An 18,081-nucleotide genomic window follows, 5' to 3' on the forward strand; every position below is an offset into this window, starting at 1 on the left:
TGTACAGTTCTTCTGTGTATTTTTGCTACCTCTTCTTAATATCTTCTGCTTCTGTTAGGCCCATACGACTTCTGTCCTTTATTCAGCCCATCTTTGCAAGAAATGTTTGCTTGGTATCTCTAAGTTTTTGAGGAGATCCCTAGTCTTTCCCATTCTATTGTTTCCTCTAATTCTTTAGTGCAGTGGGTGTGGCACAATTCAAAGGCTCTCTTCCCACTCTGGTCAGTCATAGTCAATAAGTGGTACCAACCAGTGTCCAGTGCTGTGACATATGACCAAGTTCAATTCTTCCTTAACGAAGTGACTAAATAAAACATCCCGGAGTTTATCAATACACAGTGTTCCATGGCTGCCCCTGGATTCGAGTACTTCCTCACCCACTCCAGGTTAACATAGTCATTTATCACCATCCATTGCTTCAGTACACTGACAGTCTTCAAATGCTTCTACATTAATCCTGGTGTAAAATTTCTAGTAGTTATAAACGGCCAGTGTTTTACTTTGCAGCACGACCCAATGGCTTCTTCATGCTCACCCATACACCAACTCCGTAGTTTGTCGCCATCTAGTGTATACATGAAGTGACATGCTTAAAGAGCTCCCTCATCCACCCTAGATCTAGACAGTCAGTCTGTCGTCGCCATACAAGCGTTTCAGTGCTGTGACATGATTTGAAATGTTGTCTATGCACACTGAGGCATACACAGCCAGCAGTTCACCATGCTACAGTGTTTCAGGACTTTGATAAGGTTAAATATGTTCTTGGTCCCACTAACGTCAATACACTCACCATTTATAACCATCTTGTTTCATTGCTGTGACATAATGTCAACTGCTTCTTCATCCATTCCTGTGTCAAACGAACTCAGTGGTTTTTTTCCCCATCTAGTGCTAGTGTTCAGTACTATGAAATGATTCTGAAGCCTCTGTGTCCATTCTGGCTCAAACATAGTCCATATTCTCAACCAGTGCTTCAGTGATGTCACATGCTTCAAGTGCTTTCTTCATTCACTCCATATCAAGTACATGCAGTCGTTCATAAGCATGCAATGTTTCAGTTGTGCGACATGCTTCAAATGGTTCTCTAATCCACTTGAGCTGAAACATACCCAGTAGCTTATGACCATTGGTGTTTCAGTGCTGCGACATGTTTCAAGTCCTTCTTCTTCTACGCCATGCTGAACGCATGCAATAGTTTATCACCATCAGTTGTTTCAGTTCTGTTACATTCTTCAAGTCTTGTTTCATATACTCTGGTTCAAATACACCTAGAAGTTGTTCACCATCAACTGTTGAGTTCTGTGATATGTCTCAATTGTTTCTGTACATACCAGTTCATAAACACGCATACATTTTTCTCCATCCTGTGTTTTAGGGCTGTCATATGGTTAAATGAGTCCCCTTCTTACCCCAGGTCAAATACACCCAGTATTCGTCAACATCCAGTCTTTCAGCTAAGTGATACAGTTCAAGTGCTGCATCATCCATTCTTGGAAGACACAGCCAATAATTTGTCGAATTCCAGTGCTTCAGTGCTGTGAATTTTTTAAGTGTTTCTGCATCCAAATAGCTCAGGCAAGACTAAGAGATTGTAACTATCACTGGTTCAGTTTTATGACATGGCTTAAGCCCTTCTCCATCTACATTAGGTGGCACGCACTCAATAATTACCACCATCCTGTAACTCATAGGTAAAACATTCTTGGAACGCTTCTTTGTCTACTGTGGGTCAAACACACCAAGGAGTTTTTCACCATTCAGTGTTTCAGTGCTGTGACAACTTCCACTGCTTCTTTGTGTACTACAGGTCAGCACACCAAGTGTCTTGTATCTACTAGCTTGCACTCTAGAGAACATACCTCTCTTCTACTGAGACTGAGATGTAGAGCATGCATCTCACCACTATTAAGACCCCATTCTAAGCACACATGCCACTTCTGCAGTGGCTAAACTCTGGAGGAAATGTGACAACACTATTGACCCTGAATTCTAGAACACACATCTTACCATTGCTGAATCAGTGTTCTACAGAAGGCTTAGCACAACTACTAAGCTTTCACTCTGAAAGTATCATCCTTCCTCTACTGAGTCAACATTATATGGCATACATGTTCCAACTTCTGAGTTTGCACTATGGAATACACATTATGCCACTACTGAGCAAGCTCTAGTGTACACATGACAATGTACTGATCCCCACATCAAAGGGTAATGCTGAAAATTTGTCAAAGAACTGCACTCTTGTGCTCATTTCACATACTAAGCAAGATAAGGCTCAAAATCCTTTGTGCTAGGCTTCAAAGTATTTGAACCAAGAACTTCCAAATATATGTGATGGTTTTAGAAAAGGCAGAGGAATGAGGGCTTATACTGCCCACGTTCATTGCCTCCTAGAGAAAGTAGGAAGTCAAGAGATACCTGGAATAACAGGCAAGTTGGACCTTGGAGTACATATGAAGTATGGCAAAGGCTAACAGAATTCCCTAAGAGAACTCACCATTCATAGAAAACACCCTCTTCCAACAACACAAGAGATGACTCTTGAGATGGTCAATGCTGAAATCAGATTGATTCTGTTCTTTGTAGCCGAAGATGGAGAAGCTCTATGCAGTCAGAAAAAAAAAAAAAAAAAAAAAAACCAAGACTGAGCAGTGACATGGCTCAGATCAGGAATGCCTTAAAGAAAACTTCAGACTTAAGTTGAAGAAAGTATGGAAAACTGCTAGACCATTTGGGTTGGCCAAAATCAATCTCTTATGATTACGCAGTGGATGTGACAAATAGATTTGAGCGATTAGATCTTAGAGACAGACTGCTTGGAGAACTATGGACCAAGGGTCATGACATTCTGCGTGAGACAATGAACAAAACCTACCCAAGAAAAAGAAATGCAAAAAGGCAAAAGGTTTGTCTGAGGAGGCCTTACAAATAACTTAGAAAAGAAGAGAAGCTAAAGGCATAGGAGAAAAAGAAAGATAATCCATTTGAATGCAGTTTTCTTAAGAATAGCAAGGAGAGATAAGAAAAGCCTTCCTCAGGGATCAATGCAAAGAAACAGAGAAACACAATAGGATGGCAAAGAACAGAGATTACCTCAAGAATGATACAGATACCAAGGGAACATTTCATGCAAAGATGGGCACAATAAAGGAGACAAAATATATGGACCTAACAGAAGCAGATATATTAAGAAGTGGTGGCAAGAATACACAGAAGAACTGAACTTAAAAAAAAAAAAAGGAAGAAGAAGAAGATCTTAATGACCCACATAACCGTGAAGGTGTCTTTACTCACCCAGAACCAGACATCCTGCAATGTGAAATCAAGCAGCCCTTAGTACATAACTATGAACAAAGTTACTAGAGGTAATGTGTTTCCAGTTGTGGAATTTCAAGTCCTACCAGATTATGACATTACAATCCTGCACGCAATATGCCAGCAAATTTGAAAAGCTCGGCACTGGCTGCAGAACTTGGAAAGGTTAGTTTAAACTCCAATCCTCAAGAAAAGCTATGCCAAAGATTGTTTAAACTAACACACAATTGCACACATCTCACATGTAAGCACAGTCATGTTCAAAGTTCTTCAAGCTAGGCTTCAGCAGTACATGAACCGAGAACTTCCAGATGTTACAGCTGGATTTAGAAAAGTCAGAGAAACCAGAGATCAAATTGCCAGCATCCATTGGATCAGAGAAAAAGCAAAGGAGTTCAAGAAAAACATCGACATCTGATTTGGACTATGCCAAAGGTTTTGACTGTGCGGATGACAACAAGCTATGGGAAATTCCTGGAAAGATGCAAATACCAGACCTCTTTAGCTGCCTGCTGAGAAATCTGTAGGCATGTTAAGAAGCAACACTTGGACATAGAACACTGAGCTAGCTTCAAATTGGGAAAGGAGCACATCAAGGCTGTATATTGTCATGTGGCTTATTTAACTTATATTCAGCACGTCATGTGAAATGCCAGGCTGGATGAAGCCCAACTAGAATCAAGATTGCTTGGAGAACTATCAATAACCACAGATTTGCAGTTGAAACCACATATATAACAGAAAGTGGAGAATAAATAAAGAGCGTATTGATGGAAAGAAAGAAGAGAGTGAAGAACCTTGATTAAAACTCAATGTTGAAACCATGAAGATCATGGCATCTGGCCCCGTGACTTCACATCAAATAGGGAAATCACGGGGAAAAATGGAAACAGTGATAGACTTTATTTTCTCGGGCTCCATAATCACTGCAGATGGTGAGGGCAGCCGCGGAATTAAAAGGTGCTAGATCCTATGAAGAAAAGCTGTAACCACCTAAAGAGCATATGCAAAAGCAGAGGCATTACTTTGCAATTAATGGTCTATCAGGTCATACCTATGGAGTTTCCATTACTCATGTATGGATGGGAGAGTTGGACTATACAGGAAGTTGCGCATGGAATCATTGATGATTTTGAACTGTGGTGTTGGAGAAGACTCTTGCGAGTCCCTTGGACTGCAAGGAGATCAAACCAGTCAATCCTGATGGAAATCAGCCCTGAATATTCATTGGAAGTACTTTTGCTGAAGCTGAAACTCTGGTACTTTCGCCACCCGATGCAAAGAGCTAACTATAGGAAAAGACCCTGATGCTGGGAACGCTTGAGTGCAGAAGGAGAAGGGCCTAGCAGACGATGAGATGGTTGGATGGTACAACTAATTTGAGGCACATGACTTTGAGCAAACTCTGGGAGTTAGTGATGGACAGTGAGGCGTGGTGTGCTGCATAATAAGGAGCATAACATGCCTTATTATGTTGCAGAGAGTTACTATGCCTGAGCAACTGAACAACAGCAGAATCAACCATTTCAGTAAGAAGTGAAGACACAACTTACAGGAAGATGCTCAGAGAAAAATAGAGAAACAATATCAATCCACTTCTCATGCAGCCATTTTTACTCTTATTGAAACAAGGTTTTTCCATATTTAAATATGGCTTTCCTGAAGTATGTGAATTCTAACTTGTTTTTTCACCTCAGAGAGGTGTGTTGATGAAGTCACGATGCACAGAGACATGGCAGTTCTCACAGATTCCCTTAATAAAATCATGATGTACTTAAGGAGCTGGGGGTATTTTTTCCATGGGAATAAATATTTTGATGAAAAACTCTTTAATTCTTTAGAAAATGTTAATTACCATAATCAAATTTGTTTGGAATATTTGTAGTCTTTCCTTTGGTATCAGAAGATACTGCAGCCCTGACAATAAGGCAGGGTTTTCCAACCAAAAGCCTGAAACAGAGCAGCTCACCACGCTCTAAAAGCACATTAGAAAAGTGTTAATTTGCTATTCAAATCAGTGAGCATTATACCCAAGTGAAAGAATGGCTAAAAGAGCTTGAAGAACATCACTAGAGCCTGCTAAAAGAAATCAATATGGGATTAATGGTATGAAAGGTTAGAGTAGATGAAACTTGAATTATATTAATGGAAAATATAGTAAACGTTTCCTAGCATGTGGGCAGAATGAGAAGTCTCCTCAGAAACTAACACAAACAAAACAAATCTACACATTCTTTCAGAAAATCCAAATGGCTTCAGAATGAAATATAAAGGTGCAGGAGAGATAGCTAAGAGCTTAAGTGGATATATGGATACTCGAATTATTTGACCAACATGATGTTTCATAGGCTTTTCGGCATTCACATCACTAATGTGAACTCTGATGGCTGGGATACCCTTACCTCTCATCCTGCTGAACTATTGCCTAGAATATTTTTATTCTGAGATAGATTTCTTCTAATCAGTATCATTCTATCACGTTTTGAAAAATAAGTATTTTTGCACTTTCAACATGCAAATTATATTTGCTTGTTGCTAAATATATGTAACTAACTTCTCTGCTAAACTCACTGTTTTTTTTTTCCCCCCCTTATGGTCTTATTTATTTATTTATTTTTCCATTTTATTTATTTTTTTCTTTAATTTTTATTTTTACTTTATTTTACTTTACAATACTGTATTTGTTTTCCCATACATTGACAAGAATATTTGTTATTTTTAAAATTGCATTTATTTTGGCGGGGCCAGGTAGTCATGGATGTTCAAGGGCTTTCTCTAGCTGAGGCAAGTGGTATGGTGCACTTCACTATGCTGCATAGCCTTCCCATTGTGATGTTTCTTTTGCTTGAGAACACTGGCTCTAGTTTCGGCACATGAGCTCCTGAGTTGTGGCCCGTGAGCTTAGTTACACTTCAGCATGTGGGATCTTCCCAGACAAGAATCACTGGGAGGCTGACTATTAATTGATGGATCACTAGGGTAGTTCAACACAGACTATATAGGCTGGAAGGTTGATACCATACATATGAAAGCCAAGAAGTACTTAAGTAGATACTGTTTTTCTTTGGGGTATTCTCCTGGTGGCTCATTGGTAAAGAGTCCACTTCCCAATGTAGATGACCCAGGGTTGAGAAATCCCTGAGTTGGGAAGATAGATCTTCCGGAAGAGAGAATGAAAACCAGACTTAGTATTCTTGCCTGGGAAATCTCACGGACAGAGGAGCCTGGTGGTCTATGGTCCATGGAGTTGAAGAGACGGAAATGACTTACCAGCTAATCATGACCACCACCACCGTGTTGTTTTGGCAGATAAAGTAGATAGTTTGTTTCAATGTCCTTGGCCTGGAATGTCTGAAAAGTAGTCAGTGCTTTTGATTATTAAAAGTATGCATCAGTAAAAGGCATTTTTATTTTATTGTGTGTAAAAATCCCTTACAATATTGACTGTAAATTGTTATATCGTATTGCCAGAGAATTTAGCCAGTCATTATATACATTAATTTGGTTCTCTTTTGAAGCCATGTCTCACAACAGCAAGTGATTTTGATTATGTTCTTGCTTTGGTATCCGTCTTGAATTGGGTTTTATTTATTTATTTGTTTGTTTATTTATTTATTTGAAAGCAGCATTTCAGTAGGTTTCAATAATTTATTTAACCATTTCATAGTTTCTACGAGAACAACTAGCTTCTAAAAAGGGAAATGACACTCCATTTCTCTTCTGATCTTATAGGGAAAAGAGAGTAATAAAGTTCATTGCTTTATGGTGTTTTTTTTTTTTTTTCCAGGGTTACAATGCTCTTTCTAAGGAACACTTCCAAATTTCAAGGTTTTCAAGGATTTCTTAAAAATATATTTTGGTTTCTGGTCTGCTCATTCTCACAGTCGTGTCTCATTCTTTGTGAGCGTCTGGAATATAGCCCATCAAGCTCCTCTGTCCATGGGGGTTCTTCAGGCAAGAATACTGGAGTGGGTTGTTAGGCCACTCTTCCAGTGGCTCTCTCAGAGCAGATGGATTGTTTGCTATCTAAACCACCAGGGAAGCCTAAAGAACCCTGGAGGGAGTGGCCTGTTGCTTCTCCAGAGCATCCTCCCAAACCAGAAATCAAACTGGGGTCTCCTGCATTGCATCAGATTCCTAGGCAGGTTACCTCCCAGGGAAGCCCTGGTTTCTGCTAAAAAGTGCCAATTGTCATTCCGTAGTATGTGGACTCACTGATCATATGTCATGATTAAATAGGAGACAACTTTCAGTACGAAGTTTGAAGAAAATTATGCCATAATGATAAAAATACCCAATAAATTATATATACTAAAATTAGGAGAAAAATAAAAATAAACTCAAGGACCATAGCCTGGGAAATGGTCTTCCGTACAGTTTAAAGAGGAGTGTTCTGAAGCTGTAGGGGCAGAGCCAGGACACAGAGAAAATTCTTTAAAGTTGAAAGTACATGAATGAAACATATCTCGTGGGAAAAGGATCCTGTTAACCACAAAATACAGGTCTGACAACAGTGATGTTAATGTTTTCCTAGGCGAGAATCTGGAATCATTACACTTCTTAATTATCTTCACTAACTAGGAACACATAACTTCAAAGCACAGAAATTCACAATCTCATTTTCATATCCTGACTTCCCCAGAGGGTACACTGATGAAAGACAACTGCAACAGATTTTTAATTTCCCATTCAAGTGAATACCCAGTGACTATCCTCCATGGTTAAAGCAGATGTACAATATGTGTTTCCCAGGTCAAAAATAGGCTCTCTAGCATAAAGTTCAAGCAAAACAATATCTAGCCAGAATGTTCACTAATACTTAGTAGGTGAAAAGTTCTTCCCTTAGTATGAAAATCAATTCTGAACATTTTATTTCTGAAAAGAAACTCTTTTCTGTTTCTTTGTTTACAGTCACTTTATTTATTTATATTGTACTTTACAATAGTGCATTGGTTTTGTTCACACACCAACATGAACCCTCCATGGGTGTAGATGTGTTCCCAATCCTAAACCCCCTCCCTCCGCCCTCCCCTTACCATCCCTCTGAGTCAACCCCGTGCAACAGTCCCAAGCATCCTCTCCTACATTGAAGCTAGACTGGCGATTCTTTTCTTATATGACATTGTACATGTTTCAATGCCATTCTCGCAATTCATCCCACCCTCTCCCTTTCCCACAGAGTCCAAAAGACTGTTCTATTCATCTGTGTCTCTTTTGCTGTCTCACATACAGGGTTATCATTAACATCTTTCTAAATTCCCTATGTTTACAGTAACTTTAAACTGTATTCCATCACTCCAACTTTGGATACACAGACTAGGGCCTCTACCTCTGCCACCAACAGTCCCTAGCTTCAGTTCCATTCAGTTCAGTTCTGTTCAGTCACTCAGTTGTGTCTGCCTCTTTGTGACCCCATGAAATGCAGCACGCCAGGCCTCCCTGTCCGTCACCAACTCCCGAAGTTCACTCAGACTCACGTCCATCGAGTCAGTGATGCCATGCAGCCATCTCATCCTCTGTCGTCTCCTTCTCCTCCTGCCCCCAATCCCTGCCAGCATCAGAGTTCTTTTCCAATGAGTCAACTCTTCACATGAGGTGGCCAAACTACTGGAGTTTCCGCTTTAGCATCATTCCTTCCAAAGAAGTCCCAGGGCTGATCTCCTTCAGAATGGACTGGTTGGATCTCCTCACAGTCCAAGGCATTCTCAAGAGTCTTCTCCAGCACCATAGTTCAAAAGCATCGATTCTTCAGTGCTCAGCTTTCTTCACAGTCCAACTCACATCCATACATGACTGCAGGAAACACCATAGCCTTGACTAGACGGACCTTAGTCGGCAAAGTAATGTTTCTGCTTTTGAATGTGCTATCTAGGTTGGTCATAACTTTTCTATCAAGGAGTAATTGTCTTTTAATTTCATGGCTGCAGTTACCATCTGCAGGGATTTTGGAGCCCAAAAAATAAAGTCTGACACTGTTTCCACTGTTTCCCCATCTATTTCCCATGAAGTGATGGGACCGGAAGCCATGGTCTTCATTTTCTGAAAGGTGAGCTTTAAGCCAACTTTTTCACTCTCCTCTTTCACTTGCATCAAGAGGCTTCTTAGCTCCTCTTCACTTTCTGCAATAAGGGTGGTGTCATCTGCATATCGGAGATTCTTGAAATTTCTCCCAGCAATCTTGATTCCAGCTTGTGTTTCATCCAGTCTAGCATTTCTCATGATGTACTCTGCATACAAGTTAAATAAGCAGGGTGACATTTTACAGCCTGATGTACTCCTTTTCCTATTTGGAACCAGTCTGTTTTTCCATGTCCAGTTCTAAATGTTGCTTCCTGACCTGCACATAGATTTCTCAAGAGGCAGGTCAGGCATGGTCACCAATAACAATGAAAACGCAAGTTGTTTCAGAGTTCTCTCATCATGCATTAAAACAGCTGAATATGTATGTTTAATGATGAAATTTGTACCAGTATTATTTACCATATTTTTATAGATTTTTAAACATATGACAATACTCGACTAAAGTGAAAGTGGAGCCGTTCAGTCGTGCCCGACCGACCCTTTGCGATCCCATGGACTGTAGCCTTACAGGCTCCTCCATCTATAGGATTCTCAGGCAGGAATACTGGAATGGGTTGCCATTTCCTTCTTCAGGGGATCTTCCTAACCCAGGATTAGAACCCAGGGCTCCATTTCAAGCAAACATTTTACCCTCTGAGCCACCACGGAAGCCCAATACTCTACTGATGTTGTAATGCATTCTAAAGCACATGAGAAATATGAAATCAAAAAAGATTAGAAAAATGTTGAAATATCACTAAATGTTTTTAAAATGTTTCTGTTCCAGTTTTGCTATCATTTATCAGAGGCTATAATAATATAACTACATTTTTATTTTTTGTATTTATGATGTTTTTGTCATCATCTTTTATGTATTTGGAATTATGAATGATGTCAATGTTAAAATGAACATCTTAAAGACATCAGTTAAATCTTGACTTAAAAACAAGCAAAAAAAAGCACCGGTTATATTTGAAAAAGTACCAGTTGCAAATCTGAAAGTATAAAATGGTTATATACAAAGAAAGAATCTAATAATGAAATGTGTGTTAAGTAGATGTCTATTTCGTGACGACTTTGTAGTTTATAGGTCGTTTGTAAAGCTGACAACATATTTCGTAGAAGTGCTGTCATCTCTCTAACGTTTTGTTTAGTTTTGCCGAAGATTCCTTGTGGCTAAATTAATACTGTGGAGATACAACTGACAGTCACTTTCTTTGGTAAGAATGTAAAATGCACCAGTTGCATAGTATGCTATTTGAGACCTGAAGGTTGTCAGCACTGAGCTGGGGTTGAAGGCAAGGAATCTAACCAAAGGGAATACTTAAATACCAAGCCCCACAGAGGTAAGCCTGTCCTTAGAAGGAAAAGAGAATAGCTTTCTGGAGCTGTGACTAAGCACGTTTAAGGTAATTACTGATAATTATGATCCCGTTGCCATTTCCTTTATTGTTTTGGGTTTGGGTTTAAACACCCTTTTTGTGTTTCCTGTGTGCAGAATATCCTTTAGCATTTGTTGGAGAGCTGGTTTAGTGGTGCTGAGTTCTCTCAGCTTTTGCTTGTCTGTAAAGCTTTTGATTTCTCCTTCGTCTTTGAATGAGATCCTTGCTGGGTACCGTAATCTGGGCTGTAGGTTATTCTCTTTCTTCACTTTAAGTATGTCTTGCCATTCCTTCCTGGCCTGAAGAGTTTCTTTGGAAAGATCAGCTGTTACCGTTATGGAAATCCCCTCATGTGTTATTTCTTGTTTTTCCCATGCTGCTTTTCATATTTGTTCTCGTGTTTGCTCTTTGTTAACTTGATTAATATGTGTCTTGGGGTGTTTTGCCTTGGGTTTATCCTGTTTGGGACTCTCTGGTTTTCTTGGGACTGGGTGATTATTTCCATGCCCACTGTTGGGAAGTTTTCAACTATTATCTCCTGGAGGATTTTCTCATGGTCTTTCTTTTGGTCTTCTTCTGGGACTCCTATAATTCGAATGTTGGAGCGCTTCATATTGTCCTGGAGGTCTCTGATATTGTCCTCATTTCTTTTAATTCATTTTTCTTGTTTCCTCTCTGATTCATTTATTTCTACCATTCTATTTCACTAATCCTATCTTCTGCCTCTGTTATTCTACTATTTGTTGCCTCCAGAGTGTTTCTGATCTCATTTATTGAGTCATTCATTATCTATTGACTCGTTTTTATTCTTCTAGGTCCTTGTTAAACCTTTCTTGCATCTTCTCAATCCTTGTCTCTAGGCTATTTATCTGTGATTCCATTTTGATTTCAAGGTTTTGGATGACTTTCAGTATCAATATCTGGAATCCTTTCTCAGGTAGATTCCCTATCTCTTCCTCTTTTGTTTGATTGGGTGGGCATTTCTCCTGTTCTTTACCTGCTGAGTATCCCTCTGTCTCTTCATCTTGTTTATATTGCTGCGTTTGGGGTGGCCTTTCTATATTCTGGGAATTTGTGGCGTTCTCTTCCTTATGGAGTTTCTCCACTGTGGGTGGGGTTGTATCAGTGGCTTGTCAAGATTTCTTGGTTCGGGAGGCTTGTGTTGGAGTTCTGGTGGGTGAGGCTGGATTTCTTCTCTCTGGAGTGCAATGGAGTGACCAGTAATGTGTTATGAGACGCCAATGGTTTTGGAGTAACTTTGAGCTGCCTGTATATTGAAGCTCAGGGCTGTGTTCCTGTGTCGCTGGAGAATTTGCATGGTGTGTGTGACTCTGGAACTTGTTGGCCCTTGGGTGGTGCTTGGTTTCAGTGTAGGTATGGAGGCATTTGATGAGCTGCTATCAATTAATGTTCCCTGGAGTCAGGACTTCTCTGATGTTCTCAGGGTTTGGACTTAAGCCTCCTGCTTCTGGTTTTCAGTTTCATTTTTACAGTAGCCTCAAGACTTCTCCACCTATACAGCACCGATGATAAGACATCTAGGTTAAAGATGAAAGGTTTACCCACAGTGAGGGGCACCCGGAGAGGTTCACTGAGTTACATGGAGGAGAGAAGAGGGAGGGGGTAGTTAGAGGTGACTGGAATGAGATGAGGTGAGATCAAAAGAGGAGAGAGCAAGCTAGCCAGCAATCACTTCCTTATGTGTGCTCCACCGTCTGGACCACTCAGAGGTATTCATGGAGTTATACAGGGAAGAGGAAAGGGAGGAAGTAGACGGAGGTGGCCAGGAGGATAAAAGAGGGAAATGAAAAGCAGAGAGACAGATCCAGCCAGTAACCAGTTCCTGAAGTGTTCTCCACCATCTGGAACACAGAGATTCACAGAATTGTGTAGAGAAGAGAAGGGGGAGGGAAGAGACAGAGGCCACCTGGTGGAGAAAAAGGAGAGTCCAAAGGAGGAGAGAGTGGTCAAGCCAGTAATCTCGCTCTCAGGTAAAATTGGGTAGTGAAGTTTGGGTTTTTAAATGTACAAAAATGACAACAAATACCAAAAAGCAAAGATTAAAAATCTAGAGTAGAGTTTGGATGTTAAAAAATGCAATATTAAGGAAAAGAAGAAGAAGAAGAAGAAGAAGAAGGCCACAAGAATTATTAAAACAACAACCACACAAAGACTATATACAGCGTTTGCTTTAAAAAATAGTTTTTTTAAAGTAATAGTAGCTTATAAAAATAAAAATTAAAAGGATAAATAGAGGACTTAAATATTTGTAAAAGTTAAAAAAAGAAGAAGAAGAAAAAGAAAAGAAGAAAAAATACCACACAACAACATCAACAAAAAAGAAAAAAGAAAAAAAAATGGTCGTAAAAATATTGAAGATATTTCTATCCCTTCCTCTAGTGTTGTGGGCAGTGTGGGGTTACTTCCAAGGTGGTTCCCTTCATTTAATTTCTTCTGTTTGCTGGTCTCTTCAGTGTCTGATTTCCGTCCTAATATGGGGGGGGGGGGGTGCAATGGTGGACACTTTTTATTTTTTTTTTTTTTTGGCTCCCTTGTTCAGTTGCGCTTTGGGGAGGGAGGGATGCTGCAAACAAATAACACCTGCATGTGCTTTCAGTGTCTCAGGCCCACGGGGCCTGCCCCTGCTCACGATGCACACCTGTCAGGCTCTACGTTGCTCCAGGGCCTGAGGCCGGCCCTAGGCTGCACGCACCTCCCAGGTCTAAGCCACTCAGGTTCGGTGCTCAGGAAAGCCCTCAGAGGCGCAGATTCGGTTGGGACTGCCTTTTGTGTCCTTCCCACGTCCGAGTAGCTCAGGTGTGTGGTGAGCGCGGTCACTGTGACTTATTGCCTTTCCCGTCTCTGCTGCTCAGTTTTCTGGATGTACCACTGGTGCCCCTTGTGAGGTGGATGGTGACTGTCCAGATCCCCCAGAAGTCTTAGCAAAGAAGCCTGCTTGCAGTTTCATAGGTAAAGTCTCTCCGGGGCTGCGATTGCCCCCTTCCAGCCCGTACGGTTCTGGTTGCCTGTCACCGGTGGGGGATGGTCTGTAACCGGCTATTTCTGTTCCATCCTTGGTTCTGTGTGCGGTCCTGGTGGTGTCTTATGTTCGGGCTTTTCACGTGGTAGCTATCCCACAGTCTGGTTTGCTAGCGCAGGTTCGTTTGTTGAGGTTATGTGCGGGGCGTTCCTGCCTGATTCTTAAAAAGCACTGCAGCCCGCGCCTCCTGCGCCTCCCTGCCCTGCCCCTACTTGCTAGTGTCGGATGCAGGCGTCTGTGCTGCTTTTCTGCTGGGGGAGTTACTGTTGGGCTTGAAATCTGTTGGTTTTAATTATGTATTTATGTTTCCTTCCTGCTACGTTGCCCTCTGTGCTTCCAAAGCTCGCCACAGACTTGGCAGGGAGAACGTTTCTTGGCGTTTGGAAACCTCTCTTCTTAAGATTCCCTTCCCGGAACGGGATTCCCTTCCCGGGACGGAGCTCCCTTCCTACCTCCTTTGTCTCTTTTTTCATCTTTTATATTTTTTCCTACCTGTTTTTGAAGACAATGATCTGCTTTTCCAGGTGCCTGTTGTCCTCTGCCAGCATTCAGAAGTTGTGTTTTGGAATTTGCTCATCGCTGAAATGTTCTTTTGATGAATTTGTGAGGGAGAAAGTGGTCTCCCTGTCCTATTCCTCTGCCAGCTTTACCACATTTCTTAACCAAACAGAATTTGGCAGGGGGTGCGCAGGGGGGGCATGGCATAGCGTATGGTGAGAGTGGGGGGATACGGTCACACCAAATAGAATCTGGGGTCATAGTTCCCTAATGGGAATAGAGCTCATGCCCCTGCAGTGAAAGCACAGAGTCCTCCTCACTGAACTGCCAGGGAAGTTCCAGGAATTGATTTAATGAAAGATATCTAATTAGGATCTGGTGACATTTTACATTGTAGTGTGTTACCAGTGATTATAGTTCATATCATTTTATAGGTTTGTGATTTTACTAGCTTAAAATTTTGGGGGGTTTCTTTTTGTTTTAAAAGCTGAAAACTGTTTTTTTAATTCCATGGATTTAAAAACAATCTGTAGAATATATTAAGTAGTGGTGGCTTTTTTCTGAATGTGAATGTTTTGCTCCATTGAACTGAATGGTAATAACATTTGTAGAAGAGACACAGAGTGAAAGGTATGTCTTTTTATTAAGTGACATAACAGCACCCATTGCGTGAATTATTGGTTGGAGTTTAGAGACAGACTGTGTGGACTAACCTCCTTATTCCTGTTTTCGGCCCTTGAGTAATAATCAGAAGCTTTCTCTGAAGAAAGTGGGGCCAGGTGTCAGGCTCCTAAGTATCTACTGGCCAGCAGGGCTAGGAATAAATGCAGCAACTGGTAGATACGAGTTGGGGCAAGAGGTCACCTTGTCCCTTTTTTTTTTTTTTTCTTTTTTTTGCTGCCTGCAGAGATGCTTGTCTTGGTACAAGTGTGGCCAAAACTGTGTCTTTGTGGCCAGAGGATATCTCTGAGCCTGCCTTGGGTTCTCCTAGGGTGGAGGGACAGCAAGTTCTCCCCGGTTGCTTGGCCAGAGAAGACCATGCCCCCACAGGCTCTCTGACATCCTCCCATGACTCACTCTGTATTAGGTTCTTCAGAACGGGTGTCCAGGACCCACCCCAACTCCTGGGCCTGGCGGGCCAGAGCCTGCTGTGGAATGAGGCCTTGGCCATGCTGGCCCTGGAGGAGCTGCCCCTAGAGCTCTTCCCACCACTGTTTATGGTGGCCTTTGCCAGGAGGCACACCCAGGCCCTGAAAGTGGTGGTGCAGTCCAGGCCCTTCCCCTGCCTCTGCCTGGGGACCCTGATGAAGGAACACCAGCCTCATCTGGAGACCTTCCAGGCTCCATTCGATGACCTGGACGTCGTGCTTGCTCAGAGGGTCCAACCCAGGTAAGGTCAACCTGGCAGACTGGTGGGGCCTGGGGGTGTGAGCAAGATGCAGCCAGAGCAGGAGGATGAGGGGTTCACTTGGACAGGCGTCCGGATGTACAGGACTGGTTGAGGGGCAGAAGGGACGAAAGGCATGTGCTCCCCACCAGTGTCCCTTAAGGTAGGGACCAAGGGGGTTCCTGAAGCCGGGGGAGCGGTGGTATATGGACAGAGCCCTCGCGTGGTCCTGGTGCCAGTCAGCCTCTGCACAGCTCAGCGTGTCTCCTGTGGCCCTGCAGGCAGTGGAAGCTGCAGCTGCTGAACTTGCACTGGAAAGCCCACCAGGACATCTGGACCATGTGATCCAGCCACACGGACAGTGTTTGCTCGTTGCTGGAGCCCGAACCAGCCCAGTCCATGCAGAAGAGGTGCAGAGTGGAGGTGCAGGTGGGCTAAAGCCGGCACAGGCTCCTGTGCAGGTGCTGCTTGACCTGTGCGTCAAGGAGGACACCCTGAAACAGACCCTCAGCTACCTGCTGAAGAAGGCCAAACAGGAGGAGCCTGCTGCACCTGAGCTGCCAGAAGCTCAGCATCTCCACCATGCCCACGCGGAGCATCAGGAGGATCCTGAAGGTGTTGCAGCTGGACTGTGTCGAGGACTTGGAGGTGAATTGCACCTGGAATCTGGCCACTTTGGGAAGGTTTGTGCTGCACCTGGGCCAGATGGGCAACCTGCCCTGGCTGCCGCTCTGGCGCATCCATGTGTTGCCGCACACAGCCCCCAAACAGGAGGAGCACTGCATCACCCAGCTCACGGCCCAGTTCCTGAACCTGCCCCACCTGTAGGAGCTCTACCTGAACTCCATCTCCTTCCTCGATAGCCGCCTGCACCGGGTGCTCAGGTAAGGCATGGCGCCAGCTCCGTAGACCAGAATGGGCCTCTCTCTTTCGTTGCCGTCAGGACGTGTACTCTGTGCCTGCTGTGGACATTGCCAGGGTGCCCGGGTCACTCGAAAATCCTCACGATGCTGCCGCTCTGTCCCCGGGCTTCTTGTCAGGTCACCTTCCTGATTAGGATCAGAGGTGTGGCCTAGGTTAGATGCTGTCAAAGCGGACTTCTTTCTGGGAGTCTGCACGGTGGCGGTCAGGTGTGATGCCCTTGGGAATTCTTTCCGAGAGAATGATGTCTTAGCTGAGGCGATCACAAATAATTAAGCAAGGAGGACATTGGTCCATCAGGCGTGAAGTTTGAAGTCCGAAGCTCTGTTTCTCCCTCCCACCTGCCACATTTGTCCTGAGCTGTTTTAGGCTCCAGGTGAGCTGTGGAAAGTAGGTGATTCTCGAGATGACAAGGAGGGACCGTGAGGGGAAATTGCAGCTCCTAAGCAGTCCAGAGAAGATAAAAAGTTACATAAGCATCATTGCTGAAGTGGCTCCAATCTAAGTCCAAATTGCAATTCTTGTTTTCTTCTAAGACTTCTGACTACATAGGAAATTCGCGAATAACAGGTTGTCCTCTGCCTTGAACACAGTGATAAAAGCTGAGAGGATGCGGCCTAGTCTGTCTGTATGAATGCGTTGCATTGATTCCCTCTTTGGTAGCTGAACTAAGTGTCCAGGATTGAGCATCACTAGAGGGAACCTTCTTCCAAGGGACCCTCACCCAGGCCCTGGACTGGAGCATTTTCCCCAGTGGATTCAGCAGATGCAAATCCTCCATCTCGTACCCTGGGCGGTGCCAAAATGGGTTCACTGTGCAAAATCAGCCCCAGAGTCCTGGGTGATATTCACCCGCAGTCCACCTGGAGCCTCTGGGACCCACCAGCCCATGCCCATTTTCCCACTGCTCAGCCGTGTCTGACTCTTTGGGACTCCATGGATTGTAGGCTGCTAGGCTTCTCTGCCTATGGAATTCTTCAGCTGAGAATACTACAGTGGGTAACAGATCTCTTTTCCGGGAGACCTTCTCAACCCAGGGATTGAACTTGGGTCTCCTGCATTGCATGCACGACTGAGCAGCCAGGCAAGCCTCCAGTTGCTAAGAGACAACCCAACATCCCTGAATCCATTGTCCAAATGTGCCTTTATGTCACTGATATCCCCACACGTTTTATTCTGTTTTTACATGAATAAACACTTTCACACACAAATATTTACTCAAAGGCTGCTGGAAATCTATTCCCGATCGTCCAAAAGTGTCACTGATGAGTTCAGTATTTCAGTGTTGAGTGTAACTTGGCATTTTTCTTCTTGGTGTCATTCATCTGTAACTTTTTTTTAATAAAACCTTATTCCTGAGGCATTTAGCTTAAGCCAAATGGTAAAGATAAAATTTCCTCCAAATCCTAGTTCTCTGCCAACCTGGCCGTACTAAGGCTTTTAACTAATTCTCTTTTCCCACCAGAGCTCGTTACTGA

General features: G+C 42.9%; 1 pseudogene; it reads left to right on the forward strand.

Annotated features, from left to right (window-relative positions):
* LOC138431330 (melanoma antigen preferentially expressed in tumors-like) overlaps positions 1-18,081 on the forward strand; it is a 64,517-nt pseudogene extending 46,436 nt beyond the window's left edge.

The sequence above is a fragment of the Ovis canadensis genome, chromosome Y (genome assembly GCF_042477335.2).
Source record: "Ovis canadensis isolate MfBH-ARS-UI-01 breed Bighorn chromosome Y, ARS-UI_OviCan_v2, whole genome shotgun sequence".
NCBI classification, from domain to species: domain Eukaryota; kingdom Metazoa; phylum Chordata; class Mammalia; order Artiodactyla; family Bovidae; genus Ovis; species Ovis canadensis.